Here is a 19,043-nt window from a genome sequence, read left to right on the forward strand (position 1 = left end):
CTTATTGGAATTAATGTCACGTGTGTTCGAACGTTAAATTCCCATTTGTTCGACTCCGTCTTTCAATATTGGCTTTAAATTGTCTGCGATCAGTCGCCGAGTCGTCCGGTACGCAAAATGGCGTTCATATTGTTTCCGAGTAAATAGCATGATTACAAATAATATAGTGCACTTCGCGTTTGCTGATATTGTGATTTTTCCTCTCCTTCTTTTGTTTTTTGGTAATAAAGAAATTAAATCCGGACTACGTATTGAAATTAAGTAATTCTGTGATCATATGAGTGTGATATCAAATACTTATATAATTAGATTGTATAAAAATAATGCAATAATTGTAAACAAAACAAACTATAAAATTATCGCTTAAAAGTCTAAAATTTACCGTCCTACCTTAACTTGGAATTTGGCCTTAAACTATTTAATTTTCAAAAATTGTGCCCTTGAAGATGTACCCTGTAAGTTTTTTATCCAGCTGTAGTATATGCCGTGAAATGCAAGATCACAATTGAAATTACACAGACTTATCTGGAAGATTTAAGTCGTAGTGACCGTATCTATTCGCGCTTCTACGACGCACAAATCACCCAATTGCGATGTTAAAGTCACCACCACATGCATAGAGTAAGGATTCATATATAAAAGGTAAATAAAAACTTGTGATTCTATTCGAATAAAAAAAATCATACCTTCGTAGAGCAAAAACATCAATGCAAACTTCGTTGGTTGATGATAAAAGCACCACAGTGATGACAGCAACCTTTTTAAAGAAATTTCTCAACAAATTGGAAATAATTATAAACTTATTTGCCATTAAAATCGCTTCCCGACCATGCACCACACCAAGATTCCCCAGTATTCTCTCATTTAATTTTGCATCGGTCGTAGTTTATGTTCGAACTGCGTTAGGTATGTCTTAAATATACAAATGAGCAGACGAACCATTAAGGCGTAATGATGCACGCAGTGAGTCACTCTCAAAACATCTTTGTGAAGAACTGACCAGATTTATGCGCTCTTACAATGACTGTAATAAATTTTACAAAGATTTATGTGACCTTTTTCGTAGAAAGGATTCTAGATGTGATTTTTATATACTTTCTTAAAAGGAATCTAATTATTTAAAGCTATTTCTAGTGCAGACTGTTGGATGTCCTTTTTCCCAACTGAGACCAGACTTGGCGCATTCTCGATCAAGATACTCCTGTGTGAAATATAGAGACTAAGTTGACGAAGGTATAACATTTATACGATATGAAGACAATTATACAATACAAGCACCCACTTTGTATAGCATTGCTTAATTTGGATCATAAAGCCCATTGTCTAGATATTTCTAGAAAGAGAAAAGAATATATACTTCAAGAAACGTAGGTGAGAACTTTTTTGAACATTTTCAGTGGGTTTCTTCATGTTACCTTCTTTCCTCAATAAAAAATCCGTAGCGCGTGAATTTCTAATCTCGATTCTCCAGTGTATCCGAAATACACACTAGGCTATCATTCGACATGAGTAATGAGCAAATAGTAAACACACGTGTCATTCTCGTTAGTAGATAATGAAAGCAGTTATGACGGTCGCCATCTCCAGCTATCGAGACAGACGTGAGGATTGTACGCGTGGGATATTTAGTTCTGAGTAACTATAGGTACTTGTGTCGTGGGTAAATAGTATTGAAGTGGCTGTCTACGATTACAAAATAACATTTCCTAGACTCAGGTTATGCATATTTGTGTGCTAGCCTCAAAATATGCTTATTTGTTTGGTGTTATTTTTGTTGCTATTACTGTCTTTATTGGCATTGAAAAAATAGAGAATCAATGCATATGAATCTTTATGCGAAATTGTTTATTTTTTACGTTAAAACACGAAGAGTTCTGTCACATAAACATGTTAAAATACATAGAAAGTGAATACGATAAGTGTATAAATGTCTTACTCATGATTGAAGACACAATGCAATCAATCTAATATAACAAAATAATGAAGAGGAATTTAGTTCTGTAGTGTTATTTGTTTTTAGATTTAAAGGGATTTGAAGATTTAATTATCTATTAGCGTCAGATTAATCCCAAACGAGTAGTTCTAGTGGCTTGAAACTTTTTTAGTATGCACAAAATACTACGTATTTAATTAGAAGACAATAAACAATTTTCAATAATTACTCTTTACAGATTAAAAATCAGAGGTAAATGCTTTATGTTATTGTAGTCAGTCATGTATTAAACGAAATTCAATTTGTAAAATGTTAAGTGACTTGCTCATTACAGAAACATACCATGTTGCCAACTTAACCAATCAATTACTCTTTGTTTCAGTGAAATGCTCGTTGTTATCAAAGTTGGTAGTCCTGGGGGGTTACCACCATCTTTTAAAAACCATCACAGTTCATGAAAGTTTTATTTCAATATTGCATCAACTTTATTTTATTTTGTACCACGCCTCCTTAAAACAGGATTGTTTTATTCCTGCCGAGTGATGTAAAAGAATGAGAAATTTGTCTATTTCTTAACCAAGAGGAAACGAGACATCGAAACTAATGTCATCTCTTTCGCACCATGATTGTGATCCGTTTTATTAATTTACGCATATCCATTGCATAAAACCTACTGAAATTGTCATAATATTTTGCTTAAAAAGTTAAATTTCCTGCAAAAACAAGAATAATTAATTTCGACCGACATCATGCAAAACTGTTTATTGTAATATTATAAAAACAATCTTACTTTAACGCGGTGGTACGAAATTTCAATGCATGATCAAAATAATATTGTTTTAAGAGATGGTAGGCCCCCTGAGCCACTCAGTGGCAGACGACGCATGGCTCATGTCTTTCGTTCGTTATACAATAACGTTTGTTTATTGACACGCAGCTCGCATCGCAGAAGCCAGACCATCCAGTTGTTATATGTACTGTTATAAAGAGAGTTTTTAGATGAAAATAAATAGGCACTGACAGATTGTTATGTTAGTATTTGTGATACTCTGTGTAATTTATGGTACTCTATTTAGCCATAAATTTTAACAATCACATCCCTACAAATTGATTTTTAATTTGGTAGGACCCTTTAATATTGTACTTTAGCCGAACTGCTACCACAGCTGTCTGCCTTGTAGAGATTTCGTAGAGAAATTTTGCCGAAAGTTTAGGAAACCAGATCTGTTCTCAGGGGTAGCAAGGCATCTTTAGTTAACCTTAAGGCTGATTTTAATCCATACTATCCATATTTTAATTTCCCTTTTTTATTTGAGTAGTAACTAATAATTCCTGTTGATCAATATAAAAATATAATTATATAAGGAAATTAAAATGTAATTAAATACATGCTGTGCAGTAGTATTTCTTATAATTGTTAATACTTTTATAGCATTAATAATTGATTTGAATTATAAAAATATACAAATCAACCGGTAAAAAGCACGTTTTTATTTAACCAACAATTACTTTTTGTGTTACTTCTAAACCACAACATGTATTGTAGCGGCAATGGTTTTTTTTGCCAAAAAACAGAACTTTTACATCTTATTGTCGAAAACCGCAATACAATGTCTGCGCAATGATGCGCATAAACCACCAATTTGAGTAAATATTTTCGTAACTTGTTTAATGGGTTATTTAACCGTGTGTTTAAATTTGTCGACTGTTTTACATGTTTTAAGCACAGAGTTGCTTTAGTTTTTAAGTCTATTAAAAGTTATTTAGACTATTTATATATGCTCAGTGGTACCTGGTGTTGTATGATACTGTTGAATTTGTGGTGATAAAAAAATAAATCTTTATAATTTCAGTTGTTGTTTGTGTTTGATGGCAAAGGTTAAAGCATGAAAATAGCCCTTGTAAAATACCGACCATTTCAGCACAAATGAAATTTTGTGATAAAAAGGGCATTTTTAGTTGCGTAGCCTTTAATTTAATGTAATTACTCCAAATATAGTACTAGTTAAATAGTTATAAACTGTGAGACCCACAATTTTAAAACAATTAGAATTACTTATATGATACAAAATTCGGATACGAAAATGTTACCAAGGAAAACTAAATTTCCCAAAATTAAATGCACAATTGCAAAAGTCCAAAATCATCTTGCCGAGACTATGAGGCTCCCGGAAAACATTATCCAAAGATTACCAAAGAAAAGTGGTCATCCATAATTAATGTTACCTGTAATGTAATGTGAGGGATGGACAAAAACATTATTGTTATTGTGACATAGTGTCGAGGGATGGAGGTTAGGGCTAATCGTTAAAACATGACATCAAATTCCAAAGATCTTCCGCAAATAAAAAGAAATTAAATTAAAAATTACTGATATAATTAAAATCGCAAATGCGACGGCAGTAGGGTCATACAACTCTAACAAATCGTCCACGTGTCTATATGACCGAGGCTTTCTAAAGAAGACTAGACTCGATCAAAGAACCGAAATAGTCCAAGCGACTCACAATTTCAGTGCGTACGAATATCCGAAAGCACGCGAGCGAGTGCGTGCCGAAACTGTGACAGTTGTGTTGCGGTAGGTCGGGCGCTCCGACTGCATTCCGTGCAGCGACACGGACGCTCCCACTAAATATAGCTCAAAGTGAACGAACGACGTATCGCGTCCTCGCTCGACCACTGCGAATAAATCCTTTCCCCCAGCGGCCACAGGGTTGGCCGTTTTTGTAGAATCACTGTCTTTGTTTAACGCCGCTGTTAGGGTTAAGAAACTGCTATTTTTCAGCATACAATACGCTCGTATATTGGTTAATTGTATGTTTAGTGTCAGAATTTACGTAATGGTGGTGGAACTTCGATTTTGACGGCACTACTTACACAAATTTCGTGAGGCTCTTTACATGGTCGGTATAAAAGGTTACAGAGCTCCACAGCATGTCTGCGTAGAGCCTTTCCATAAATCACAAGTTTAATGACCAAAAGAGAAAATTTGATTTTTATAACTAAACCTAGGAATGAAATTAATTGATGGGCTACGCGTGTACATATTTTCATATATAGAAGGCTTTGAAGGAAAACTGCAACTTACGAATATTTCGGAAGCAAAATCAGCTAACCAGTTAAAACGGCCAAATAAACATAGAGGACTGTTACAAGTACCGTTGTTGAAGCGTACCTGGCCAAACTTCCTTAAGGGTTATAAAGCTAAAGAAGTTACACTGCAGTGAAATAAACCTTAGTTCTCTTCCGTCTTCAGCACGGCTGCAAATAAATACCTTCCAAGGATTTTGTTTCGTGTTTTAAGTAAAAATAATGAGAGAATATCGATTAAATACTTTTAAACTCTGTGGGTTCACGGCCTTTCGCTATTGTAAATAAATTTATACTGTAGCATTACCATGAGTTGGCATAGAAACGCCACTATAGAAATGGTAAATAGAAAACTATTGTCATTTTACTAGTGAATAACATAACTACTATCGTTACGGTATTTCTTGACAACGTCTGTCAAATTAATGAGTCATGGGACCGAATTTGTATGGCAATAGATCATAATGACATTCGCTAGCGATTTGATTTCGATAGGTTTTTTACGTATCGAGTTACGTCACTACGGATTTTAGTTCTACGAGTAACCACCAGAGGCGCTGTACAATTTTTCATACATTTATTTTACGCAGTCGCTAGCGAGTAATACTTTTGTAAACTCATGGTAGTCCTACTGGTGGCTACAGTGTTGACAGTTACAGCGCTTTTACAGGAACATAATCTTTTTAACGTTTTAAACGCTGTCAGTTAAAAGTTATCGTGTTTGGCGGCCTGATTTTTACGTTCATTGTTTTGCTTGTAAACGAGAAATATAATTTTATTTAAAATGAATAATGGAACATCATCATCATCACGAAGCGTGTACTGTCCCACTGCTGGGCACGGGTCCTCTATTAGAATGGGAATGATTAGACTATAGTCTACGAATCTATTTAAATGTGAATAGGTAGTCCTGGTACTTTTTAAATATTTCTCAGGGTCTCAGGTATGCATGTTATACTTTTAGTAAGTGATAAGTAATTTCAATTAGGCATATAACTTCGAGAGATCAGGTGCCTGTCAGGAGGACCACCAAATAGATGCCGAGAATCAATCACTGGATCATTTAAAAAGATTAAAATAATAAAGAGGCCAACATCTCATTCTACAGTAAAAACGGTACTAAAATGTAGCCAATCTCTTCACAACGTCAACATGTTATGCAAAAATGGTTATCAATCACGGTACACAAATCATCCTCGTATGAACAAATGGGCCGTCGCACGCTTAGACAAGCGTGTCTGATCGCGGCATGGAGACATTTCGATGCGATAGCGCGGCGAAAAAAATCGTGTTAAGTAAGCGATGATCAATCAAAAAATATCTTGTTACGTAAGTGATGATTAATCATTTAAAAAACATTAACAAAATTATAGGGTGGAATTCATATTTAAAATCTGTAAACTCAATATACTCAAAAAATAGATGAAAAACTTCAAGCACATGTATGATCTAATCTGGAAAAATCATTTATTTGATTCAATTAATCAATAGCATTTTTGTATTTTGTTGTCCAAAGATCTTATACTTTATCCAAAGACTTTATAATTTTAAAACAGTATGGCAACAATGTAAATAATATGGAAGCATAATTATTTGTTCTGTAAAAAATCACCGATGATAACCGTTATGAGCACTGAGCACGCCTATTTACTCATCGGACTCCTTAAATTACAGTTGAATTCAAAAAACAAAAACCCGACTGCTTAAAAATATGTTACACTTTCAATTTAGACAAATTTACTGACACCTTGTACGTATATTCAAGTCCGTCACGCCGTTTGGGCCGTAGGGCTACGCAGTACGCATACGCTCGTAAAAAAATTACCCTGCGCAGTTGGGTAAAAATTCCACATGAATATATGTGAAGATTTCATGATCAGTAACTAATTGGACGCGACAGATCGACGCGTCACAGCGGCGATTGACGCGACAGCGACAGAGAGCGCTTATTTACTTATCGGACACGCTAACCGTATACGATAACGGAACAATGAGAGTAAACCGGCCGCAGATACCTACAACATTAGTGTACACTCAGATATGCTTATCTGTTAGTGTCAATACTCTTTTGTACCAGAGATATGGGAGTCTATTTGCCCTTAATGCGTCCAACGCATTCTTCAATGTTGAATAACCTCCTGACAATGGACTTATCCATTAACTACTTAGATGGTGATTTGGTACTTCGACAATTTTATCTTCATAAAAACCGGACAAATTACACGCTAGGGATGGCGATCTTGATAAAAACGATCAATTATATTTTTTGTATTGATGTACAAATATTTTGTAGAGGTCCGGTTGTTGAACCAGTGGCTGATTGAAATAATTCTAGGATGTTCAATAATTGTCATTTGTCATAATAATTCCACACTAGTTTAGTAAATTATTTATTTTTTTATTTTGTAAAGCAAAGATTGATGACAGGTCACTTTCGAAACCTTGGAATTCCTTATCTGTCGATTCGATATCGATATTCAAAGATAAAGAACAACATTTTTCGGAAATACTCGAGACAATATGCTCTTTGGTATGTGAAAACGATATTCCACAATACTTATTGCTTACAACTTGTTTGCATAATTAAGTAGCATTTACCAGTTAACCCTGATTATCACATTGTTAAGTTATTGTTGTTCCTAAAATAGAAAAAAACATATTCACTTTAAATACAAAATAGTTTTTGTACAGATAAAGATACATGAATAACAAATTAGTTCCAAGAAATGTTATTGTTATTCTTGCAAGCAAAAAATTAAAAGTAATATATGCAAGCCCACGGCTTACCAACCAATGTATAATCTAGATAAGGCTGATTTTCTAATAATAACCTCTATGGAAAGTAAGATTAATTAAGAAGTAAATTAAATTTTTTTATACTAGAAGAATATCTTCCTAAGTTGTCTATTTTCCATTACAAAAATTATTTAAGAAGAAGAATTTCTGAAAAGAAAATTTCTTCTTAGTTTTCTATTGAATTCTTCCTAGAAATCTTCTTTGAATTTATAAATGTAATGATAAAAATATTTTATTTTCGTGTCCGCACTAATAGAGTTTATCTCGAGCGTCGAGATAACAGTGAATATGCTAATTATCGTACTGTTAATGAAATTTAAATAGAACTTTCGACCTTTGGCCCCATAGAGCATGTTTGTGATATGAATTAACATAATTTAAAAGATATACGCTTCCCGTCCGGTGACATAGTGGCGGTTTTTGTTTTCATACAATTTGCAACGAATGAATTTTGAGTAGGTACAAGACGTGAATGAAAGAGATATTTTCCCATACTTTAAAACAAAAAGATTTTTGTCACTTGATATTTAGTTATTTATATAAAATTTTCATTTTTATAATGAGATATTGAAAAAATCTTGTTGTAAATGTTAGAAACTTGTATGTTATACTTTTCAGTTGTTTCTTTGATTTGTGTTTATTTGACGTTCAATAAATTTACATTCTACGAAATAAACTATGAGGAAACTATGTAGATTTGTAATTTCCCCAGTGCAATGTGATGTATAGCGCATTCAATAGTGCATTTATAAGGAATGATATGGAATTTAGAAAATAAACAATTTTTAACTAAACTGTATGTAGTAGTTATACGGAATAAGTTGCCGTGCAAATTAATATAGCCTACAAAGCTACGTAGGTACTACGCTAATCTCTTTTATCGCGTCATTGTAACTACAAATATTTGGGTGAAACGCGCTGGTCCTTAACAAATTTTAACACTGTTAGAGAATTGATTTAACGGATCAAATATTTACTTACACGCTTTTCTGTTTATTGTCGGTATATACGCTTATAATAAAGTTTGTTTGATGTCCGATGTGGATCCAAACTTTTGCAAATTGTTTCAAAGTCCGGTAATGTTGCTGTTATAACTCGGTTTTAGATATTTAGGTTAGATTATAACAAGATTATACTAAATCGTAGCCAATAGTGGAAGTTAGATAATTTTAATTGAAAATGTTTAAATAATCTTTATTTCCCGTACATGTAGAGCTATCGTTATACTGTCGTACTTAAATTAAAATAGTCAATTTATTATATTTTGCCCGTAATATTTTAATTAAAATTGTAATTGCGGTAATCCTTTCAATTAAAATAAGTGATCGTCTGGCTCTGCGCTGTTGTGTTCAGAGGTTTTACAATAAAAACTTTATAACACGCATAAATTAAATTGAACTTAATAAAAAAATCATTCACGCGTAAATATGCAATCACGTGGTAGTATGTAGTTGTTATGTATGTACGAAGACCTTTTCAGTAATCTTAAAATAAATTTCTTTATACCGTAGAATGTAGAAAGCTCAACGGTCCAATGGCTACCGTAGCACGTTTATCAGCACGACCTTCGCAAGAGCAGATTGATAAGAGATAACAGACTCCGTTGCCGTAATACATATTGATAGTGAAACACTCATTTTAGCTATTCGCTTTTTGTTTCCTGGCACTGGAATCCGTAACAATAGGTTTATATAATAGTCCACGAACACACGCAGTAGGTCCATAATTACTAACTTAATTTGTATGATTACGTAGTGTAGAGTGTGTATGTTGTAAATCATATATCAAGTGAGCGGCGGGCGGCGGCCGACGGCGGCGGCGGCGGAACGAGGCATGCATTTTGCGCAAGAGTGCAGCCGACGGGAAGTCAGCTGTCGCTGCCAGCGAGTGCTTCGGGAGGGGAGCTGCCGCACCATGCCCACGTTTACTTACTTGCGTTCATTACACACATCACTCTACGGGCTTGTTTTGATTACCGCCTCGTATCCATTCTTCACGACCGATTTTCTGACTCATAACATGAAACCGTTTTCCGCGGCCGAGCGGAGCTGGCCGGCCGCGGTTATTGCAGTAAGCCGACACTATTTATCAACAGGCTCGTTGAACTTCTCGTCGCGGCGGTAATAATGTGACTCCTCGGCGAAATTGCCTACCATTGGCAACCGATAGGGATCCGCGAAACACACACACGATCCATCGGGAACTGATTCGCGAGCGACTCGAAATAGACACGTAAATTGGTGGCGAGCGCGTGCATGCAGTGATCGATCGCACTCACCGTGCGCTCGCAGGCAATAGGCACGCCGGTCAGCTGAGCGGTGGTCCGGTGTGACGTGCTAGACACTCGCGGCCGCCGCCGGCTGCTGCTGGCAGAGGTGGTCCGCGCCGGCCGGCACTGGAAGAGGATGCACTGCACGCGGCTCGCTCGAGCTCCGGGTTCGGATCACGGAGAGCACACACACACGTCTGAATGCGTCAAGCGTAGGCGACTTGCATCGCGTCTCTCGCGTACTGGCGGCGAGAGTGTCGGCGAGCGACTGAGTACCGGAGCCGCCGTAGCGCGCGGGGGCCGCCGCCGGCACCCGCGCCGCCCCTCGCCGCCCACTTCCTCCGATGAATGACAATAATGGAAGACGTTCAACTCGCCCGCAAACCGAATAATATGAATCATTGCATTAGGGTGCAGCCCCGCCCGAGTCCGGCCCGCAAAACTCGAGCCCGCGCCACGCCGCCGTAAATATTCATGAAGGGCCGACGCGAAGTATGCTCCTGCAACCTTTCCGAAACCCAGCAGAAGCTCCACAAGACGTCCTTTTATGCAGTTAGTTGCAAATAGGAAGAATAGTTAGTCTTAAATCGTAACGCAGACGGGATTGTAGCATTGTCGGGGCGCTCGGACTCTACGTAGAGTTGGCAATTAGCAGGTTCACATGGCAGACGGTGGCTGGTGTGCGGCGCGCTTGTGACGCCACTAATCTTATCTGCGCTAATCTAATCCGGCGCGACGCCCTCTCTCGTGTTTTCTTCCAATTGTGTCCACTCAAGGTAAATTAGAGGTTTTCTCCTGGGAGTCCTGGTGCAAGATCATAGAGTTCGGTGGACTTTTAAGAATCAATTACAAGAATATATCGCCTGCATTGCATCTTATACTTTTAAAGTTAATCATGAACATTTCAGGTTGCAACCGCACAGGTTGTATGTGAATTTTCTGAACTCTACTATGCACTCTCTATGCGTTTGCGAAAATAGGGGACAGCTGTATTGTCATAATTTTTAAGCCTTCGTAAAATTCCGACAAATAGGTACTTAGCAATTCTTATTTATAACAATGTAATATTATTTAACGTGCATGTTTAAGGCAACATGCCCTTGCAACTTTGTCATTAGCAGTCACCCATCCAAGGCACGAATGCCCCGCTTATCCTGATATATCGTTTGCAAGTCATTGGCGACGTATGTTATATGCATAGACATGTTTTCAAAGTATGCGATAAAATGGCGATAATATATGTCAAAGTTTTAAACGTACACGTGTATATTCAATTTACACTATTAAATCTTTTACACATATCAACTCACTGAAATCTATTTATAAAACTTGCAAGAATCTGCCTGCCTTTAAACTCCCACACATTGGGCTTTAAACGCAGAATACCTGAGAAAACCAATAACCAGAATAGGCAATCCAAACATAAATTAGGACAATAGAGACTCTAGAACTACCATAAAGTAATATCAGTCGTGTAAAGGTTAAGCAGTTAATGCGAGGGTGTCTGGCGAGGCGACTTGCGAAAAATTGGACATTAAGAACAACGTCCCGGCCGCTGTCGCGATACGGCGAGCTTTATTTTATTTTGTCGGATCCAAAGGCTGCGTCACACGATGTAGACTAATATTTTGTCGTAAGATACCTTTAGACAAAATATTGCCATTAAGATACATTAATTGCATCCACATTATTTATAAGAATGTCGGGTCCAAAGGCCGCGTCACACGATGAAGACTAATATTTTGTCGTAAGATACCTTTAGACAAAATGTTAAGATTACGTAAATTACAACCAAATTATCTGTACGAATGTCGGATCCAAAGCCCTCGTAATCGTAATTTTGTCGTAAGATAACTTAAGGCGAAATATCAAGATTATGATACGTAAATTACAAACAAATTATTTTTACGACTGTCAGGCCCAAAGGCTGAGTCATACGATGAAGACGCAATAACATTTTTGTCTTAAGATAATTTATGACAAAATAATGTAATAACTTGATTATACACGATTAAGATACAATAATGTACAACCAAATTATTTCTACGGACGTCTTAAGGTGATCAAAGTAAATAATGTCAGTATTAATCTTAATTAAAGCCATTATCGGCTTTAATTAAGATTAAAGCCGATAATGGCTTTATTATTATTATTATTATTGTTAAGACAGGCAACATATTTGTTATTATTTATTGTCTCGATGTGTAAGATGATATTGAAATTAACTGTTCCGATATTGATATTTATATTATGTTAGACAATATACCCCACTACGTACTCGTTTATTACGGGAATTTCAACACTGGTCCATTCAGTAGCCTGTTCAATGTAAAAGTAGCTTATATTAAACTCCGTGATATCCTCATTGAAAAATGTCCCCTCCTAATAGGTTTAGTAGTAAAAAGTGGTAGAATCATTGATGGCTCGCATCTGAATGCTTCACCACCATACCAATTTTTGCCGCAACAATGTTAAGCGCTGCGTTGTTCCGAGGTGTGGTATGGGAGACAAGCTTACACGAGGCGATTCAACTTAGCTTCAAAGGATAGGAAGAACAACATAAACACATGTATGGCCGACCATAGGAGATCTTTAAGCCTATGTGAGATTTATCTAATACTAAATGTATCCAATCCTTTATAACCTATTCCTTCTCTAACTTCACGCACACTATCCTCCTTTCTTCGCTTGTCTCTCTTTTCTTTTTCATGCATAGGTTGTCTGGAAGAGATCGCTACTTAGCGATAATACCGCCTATTGCATACTGTTTCACCTGTTATGTATATTGTGTATTGTAAAATTCCAACTGTAAGTGTGCAATAAAGAGTATTTTATCTTATCTTATCTTATTAATATAAGATAAGATAAGATAATCTTATCACTGATGTCCATTGTCCATATCCGTTGAACTGCATGCTCGTTTAAGACTTCTCAATCTTAAACAGTAAGACTCACAAACAAAGACACAAAACAATAAAACGTCGTTAGTTTCCATCCTACGGAAAAGCCCACAATCTTTGATAGTAGGAATTATAAAAAGTTAAAGATAGACACATTTTTATAGACAGTATCATCGTGTGCTACGGCTTAAAGTTCATCTCGTCTAGACCGGTTCACCCACGCCCACGCCCCGCACAGATTTCTGCATCTTGCAACCGACCTGCCATACAAGTTACTTTATTTCCCTTTTTATCCTTTTGCAACACGCCGTGATATTGGCCTCTCCGCGTTAATAGTGAAACGATTCGCCACGCAAACTCCCTTAAGAAAAATCTTCGTAACCGCGAAATAATTCTGGGCTGAGTTCCTTGGGTGCGAATTCGTACTTATTTTGGTTATTAATAAACATCTTTTTTGTTTATATTTACTTAAAAAATAGTTATAGTTCCCTTCGACTTTCAATAAAAGAAAAATACCTCCATTGTATGTGTATGTATGACTAATGCGATTGCAATCTAAGTGATAGTAACGTTATCTTACCTCATAGTTCTACAGTAAAGTTTTCTAGGTAAATATAAATTCATGAACTGGAATGAAAGCGCCCAGATCTTTAACAGAAACATAATTAACAGATACTCGTATGTGTCTAACCGGGAGAGGAACGAAGCCTCTACGTAGCAGATTACTGCCGTGAGTTCTTCCATTAGGGTAAAGGGTTCTATATCTGACTTATACAGGGTGAATCTCCATAAAGTGCACATATTGAAACAGGTAAAATTAAACCGCATTTTGTCGACAAAAAAAAATATAAAAAAAATAAAAAATTTTTTTTTTGGGTTTTACGACCTTTTGAATTTTTTTTTGGGAATTGTGCACCTGAAGTAAATAAATCGCTATAACTTTTAAACTAAGAGGGTTATCAGGTTCAAACAAAAATAACAATGATTGCCAATGATAGGCCGTACTGATCCATGAAAAAAAAAAACAAAAAAAAATCATCTTCCCAGGAAAAAAATGTCAGATTAGTGCAAAAAAGCACTTTTTTTAGGTAAAATTTTCAGTAATCATCAATTTCCTCAAAATAATCTAGGCATTTTATTTTTTTATTATTGTTTAATGCAATTCTACGTCGTATTAGCTTTCAAACACTAAAAAAACCACGCCTCTAACTCAAGTATAAAGTTTGCTAGGAACGTTTCAAAAACGATACTCATGACGCGACGCACGTGCGCCCTAATAAAACTGGTATAGTCCGACCCATAATAAGATGTCCAAAATATAAACAAAGAAAACTATCAAAAGTATGTTTCAATGGTAAATTCATGGTAGTTTCTTATTTTTGACGATATTAAAGTGATAAAACTGTAATAAAATAAATCTTTAATAATTAAAAAAAAAACACTTGTTTGTATTAAAAATGTTATTTATTACCAACACCCTTAAAAACTGCCTTTGTTTAAGCGCTCGTAGGAAACTTTATACTTAAGTTAGAGGCATGCTTTTTTTAGTGTTTGAAAGCTAATACGACGTAGAATTACATTAAATAATAAAAATAAAATAAAAAGTCTAGATTATTTTGAGGAAATTCACGATTACTGAAATTTAACCTAAAAAAATTGCTTTTTTCACACTAATCTGACTATTTTTTTCTGGGAAGATAAACTTTTTTGTTTCTTTTTTTTCATGGATCAGTACGGCCTATAATTGGCATTCATTGTAATTTTTGTTTGAACATGATAACTCTTTTAGTTCAAAAGTTATAGCGATTTATTTACTTTAGGTGCACAATTCCAAAAAAAAAACTTCAAAAGGTCGTAAAACCCAAAAAAAAATTTTTTTATTATTTTTTTTATTTTTTTTGTCGACAAAATGCGGTTTAATTTTACCTGTTTCAATATGTGCACTTTATGGAGATTCACCCTGTATATACGGCGATCATCTTAGTCTTCAAGAAGAGTGATCAAGAAGAGTTATCGCATCCGTGATTGACTTCAGATAGAGCCCCTGTTTTGTATGGAGATAGTTACAGACCATTTAACATCAAGTTGTTGGCTACTTCAAGATCCTAACTAATATTATAAATTATGTGTGTCTGTTTGTATGTTTACTACACTTTCATGCCTAAACAACCGATTTTATTGTTATGAAGTTTTGTACACACGTTTTCAGGGGTTCAGAAAAGGACATAGATACCTTTTATCTCAAAAACGTACCATTCTCGAAGGATCGATAACCTCAGGCCGCAAAAGAAACTGCGGGTAAAAACTAGTTTTAAATAAATAAAAAAATATGTTAAATTCCTGTCGAGTTTTAAATATGTTTGCTCAACCGAACATATTTTGTTTGCCAATTTGATACTAAATTTTGATGATTGAATGTTGCAAAAATATTTACCAAACAAATTATTCATTCAAAATTGTAGTCTCCAATAACGGTCCTGTAGACCAGTGTATAATAAGTATTATAAATTCAAGCAGCATTCTTGAATAATTTAATACGAACACCCAATCAGGCATAATACGCGTGAAGAATTCATTGATTTTGAAAAACTATATTGAGTCCGTATAAAATTTTAGGCATCCGTGGCCACTGAGTTCTTCTTCATTGGGTCGCCACGACACCGACACGGCAACGACATCAGCAGACGCATCCATGTTTAACGATATTCGCTGACATATATTTAATTAAGATAAAAAAATACTTCGCAACAATCCGCTACCGACGTGTTGTAAAGTAACGCCTGTTGCTGTTAACTAGCTAATATACTTCATACTTCAATTAATAAATAAGTTCAATAATTAAGAGTCAAAACCCTGCCGTATCGTGTCGTATTGGTATCAATCAAAATAGCTGCCGGTGTCTTGCTATGGGCGTCGATGCCGTGCCGTAGTCTTGTCGTGGCGTCGAAATAAAGAAGCGTCTATCGTAGAGCTAAAAAACAAACGAGCAGCGAGTATCAACACGTAAACGGGTGTTCTATAAAAACATCGTTCCGGCAATCAATAACAGTCTCGCGGGCGATTTTACGGTGACACCGAAAAAACGGTATTCAATTATAATGGGATTCTTTGCAAATTTGAGTCATTGAGTTGGAGCGAATTTTTTTATTAATACGGGAGTAGCAGACGAGCACGCAGTCCACCTGATTTAATACGAGAGTAGCAGACGAGCAAGCAGTCCACCTGATGGTAAGTGGCTACATGGCCCATGCACATCTGTAATCAACGCCAGATACGATTAGATATTCCTAACTATCTGGGGTCGATTAAAGATGTCCATGAGCGGCAGTAGCCACTTACCATCAGGTGGACTGCATGCTCGTCTGCTATTACTATATTATAAAAAAGTAATATTCAGATTACCTGTTATAATAATAAATCAATAGCAAAATGCAGGTGACAATGTAACTCATTATAATCTACGTGTATAGCGGTTGCTTTGTAGCCGTCAAGGGGCGAGGGTTAAATATGCAATGGCTTTGTATGCCCATATAACGTTTCACGAGCAACGTTATGCTCAAACGATATTGCACGCGAAATAACAATATTAAATCGGTGTTAAGTTAAATTGTAAAGCACGGACCTATTGGCTTTACGGAATGAGAAAATTGTTGTTTTAACGTGGATAGTGTTGTGGAATTTAATATTCCAATTAGAATCTTATAAGACATTGATATATTTTTTAGTATTACTGAAGCTTCACTTTTATTTGTGGATTTTAAGGATTTTTATACGATTACAGTAGAAAAAGACCAGTCAATTTGATGGTAGGTAAGAACTGCCTATAAACATCTGTAACCATCATAGCACAGGCTGTATAGATGCGTTGTTACTCCTGAGGTCTAACATCCCATCCTGCTCCTCCTCATCCTCATATGTAGGTTGACTTACATCTACTAGCTTTTAAGCAGTCACTAAAATAACAAATTAATGCAATTGACGACCCGCGTGGCGGAGCGGTCACAATACCGGTCTGACACGCAAAGGGTTCCGGGTTCGATCCCCGGCTAGACAGATATCTGAATGATGAATTTAGGTATCTGTTCTGGGTCTGGATGTTTGTGTATTTGTCTTTGTGACTGTCCATGGCACCCACGATACAGGGAATCCTAGTGTGGGGCTGTGAGTATAGAAAGCGTTTTAAGCGTTTGTTAATTTAACGAATCAAATGTATAAATAAATATTAAACGTAGAGTCGCTATGAACATAACAGCGTTTAACTCAGCCGCTTAAAGTCATATTTGCGTTTATATTTTCTTGCTCTTAATATCATATTTGCATTTATATTTTCTAAATTTGAACACAGGCCATTACAACCGTAACGCAGAGGTATATTTGCGTTAAGAAGCTTTTATTAATATTCACCGTCACCGCCTTACAGGCAGTAACATAGGCTATTTCTCCCCTAAAGTATTTATCATTCCTGCATAAAAATGGGAAGACTGCCGGCGTGCAAGCGGGTACAATCCCCCGGGAAGTTCATCTTTAATAAATTATTTTTTATTCCCTACAAAATAGGTAAAAATCAGTGATAGCCTAGTGGTAAAGAAACTCGGCCTCTCGATCGAGGGGTAAGAGGTTCAAATCCCAGGCTCCACTCACCTCTGATTTTTCAAAATTATGTGCGTATTGAAAATTAATTATCACTTGCTTAAACGGCGAAGGAAAGCATCGTGAGGAAACCTGCATACCTGAGAGATTTATAAAAAAAAATCTCAAAGGTATGTGAAGTTCACCAAAACACACTTGGCCAGCGCGGTAGACTATGGCCTAATCCTTCTCATGCTGAGAGGAGACCCGTGCTCAGCAGTGGGACAATAATGGATTGATGATGATGATGACAAAATAGGTAAAGCGGTCTTCATTATAAAGATATAGATCCGTTGCATTACGTAGGGTCATTTATCAAGGCTTAAACCGTAGCATGTTGTTGACATACCGTTCATTTCTCAAGACTTATTACCAACTGGTACACGATTAAATAACATGTTCCCTACGATATTACCATTAGTGTGTGGTTGACTTTTAGGGAAAGCATTTTGTACAATATTTTTTAAAGAAAATTTCTTACTACTACTTAGATACATAAGATTTTGAAATACATGTGATGGAGATTTTTTGGTTTCAATAGTTTCAATAGCTATTTGGGGGCTTTTCTCGTTTACTTTAGTCGTTAAAAGGGTGGTCACTATGACTACTGAAAAATCGAGCATTTAACAAACCAAAACTGCAATAAAAATATTTAACACAAATATATGTTACGGAGAAAAATAAAAAATATTATTATAGGATAACTCTAACTTTAAGACGGTAAAGTAGTACTAATGTTAAGGTGGTAGAGATTTAATAACAAAGAGTCCGCTGTGTAAGAATATAATTGCTAATTTTTGCCCGTTTTACGAAAGTGAAAAACTTAACTACCTACATTATTCTATAATAAACAGTAAGTGTAACACAAAATCTATACTGTAGCCTCAATATTTTCCTCATGTTCATGTATGTTACGTTGATTGTACTGAAAAGCAATTCACCAAGCTAATCTCGAAGCGCGCACTTAATTCGCTAGTATAACGGCACAACTTAAATGATTAAAAGAAAAATGATCTAAATTTCCGGAGCAGGCGATAACAAAACCACGAAATTGGATTTCGCGATATAATCTGGACTTGGTAGTGACAGGGAGGACGGGCGAGACCTCTGAGGTTTTTGCGCTTCATACCCGACTTGTTTAACCGCAGTCGATTAGCGACGAGCGAGGTATATTAGGAAATAAATAAAGAATTACGGTCTTATTCATAAAAAGTTATAGCACACTTATAACGTTGCTATAGTACGATTGTCAAAAAGTGTTATTCATAAACGCATTTTAGGCACTAAACCGTTCTATAAACCTTCTATAACTTATAGAGACCAGAACCCTACTATAACAGTGCTATAAGGCAAAGATGGCCGACTCTCAACAGCTGATTCGTGATTACTAACCTAATTTGACAATACGTTTTTTAATAAATTATGT

At 35.9% G+C, this 19,043-nt stretch overlaps 1 protein-coding gene across 10 annotated transcripts in view; it reads right to left on the minus strand.

Moving 5' to 3' along the window:
• The window catches only part of shep (RNA binding motif single stranded interacting protein alan shepard), a 227,470-nt gene that overhangs the window by 130,771 nt on the left and 77,656 nt on the right, over positions 1 to 19,043 (minus strand). The window contains exon 1 of one of the 10 annotated variants that reach the window (XM_073093088.1): positions 10,098 to 10,371. The exons of 8 other annotated variants lie outside the window; for them this stretch is intronic. The gene's annotated coding sequence lies outside the window, so the exon portion shown is untranslated. Of the gene's footprint in view, positions 1 to 9,751; positions 10,053 to 10,097; positions 10,372 to 19,043 lie in introns of those variants that run through there. One more of the 10 variants, XM_073093089.1, reaches the window with a different exon arrangement.

The sequence above is a fragment of the Epargyreus clarus genome, unplaced genomic scaffold (assembly GCF_041222505.1).
Source record: "Epargyreus clarus isolate Ecla_fem2 unplaced genomic scaffold, WU_Ecla_fem_2.2 ptg000004l, whole genome shotgun sequence".
Classification (NCBI taxonomy): Eukaryota; Metazoa; Arthropoda; class Insecta; order Lepidoptera; family Hesperiidae; genus Epargyreus; species Epargyreus clarus.